We start from the raw sequence: 944 nt of genomic DNA on the forward strand, positions 1-944 counted from the left end.
GGCGGTGGACGGAAGAAGGGGCAAAGCACTTACTCTCCAGGGATTCCGAGGGTGCACGGCCCCCATGAGTGGGGTGGGCCAGAGACTCCCCGCATGCTCATTCAGGCCTGGGTTCCTGTCCCTGTACAAGGGGTGGCTTTGCGTTCCTGTTCCCCATAAAAAGCCCCTACTTCCAGAAGGTGAGCGTCACTTTGCGTAAGATGCCAACTCCCCAGTTGAGGACGGTGACGCCTAGGACGACGATGACATCATTGCACTGCTGGGGGTGAAGGGGTTGGTGTCAGGTCCTGTGCCAGACACGTCCAACAGGCCTCTACCCTGAGGGACGCCCGTTCACAGAGCAGGCTGGACAAGGTTTCAGGACTCGCTCCAGGTCACACATGGGGCAGCTGGAGCAGCAGGGCCCGGGAAGAGAAGCCAGTGGGAGTCACTGGCCCGGTGGCTGAGGACGAGCCTTGAGGTCTCACTGAGTCTCATCTGAAAAACAACTCGTGAAACCGCCAGCCACCGCTGCCACGCAAGGCTGTTACCCGGAGCAGCAGACAAGAGCCAGAGTGTTGCACAGGGCGGGGCTCAGAAACGCCCTTCCCAGCCTCCACTTCCCGCTCCAGAGATGCTGATGGAGACTTGGGATGGGGGAGGGGCCAAATGCCTGGCACAGGGGCCTGTGGCTAAGCCTGTGTGGATCTAGTCCTTACTCCCTGTTACTCAGATACACTCGGGACCCGGCTAGGACCACACCTGATCGTCCGACCCCAGGCTTTCCATGGGCTGTGTCGGCAGGAACAGCGGAGGAAGAAGACCGTGGTGGGATGTCCAAGCTTGTCCCCGTCCCAGCCAACTGCTACCCACGTGCTCGTAAAACAGACACACACATGCCCCGTGGAAGGAATAGGCCCATCTGTTGATTGATTGACTCATTTCAAAGCCCTCTGTATGGTATG

The sequence above is a fragment of the Cebus imitator genome, unplaced genomic scaffold (genome assembly GCF_001604975.1).
Source record: "Cebus imitator isolate Cc_AM_T3 unplaced genomic scaffold, Cebus_imitator-1.0 Scaffold564, whole genome shotgun sequence".
Taxonomy (NCBI): domain Eukaryota; kingdom Metazoa; phylum Chordata; class Mammalia; order Primates; family Cebidae; genus Cebus; species Cebus imitator.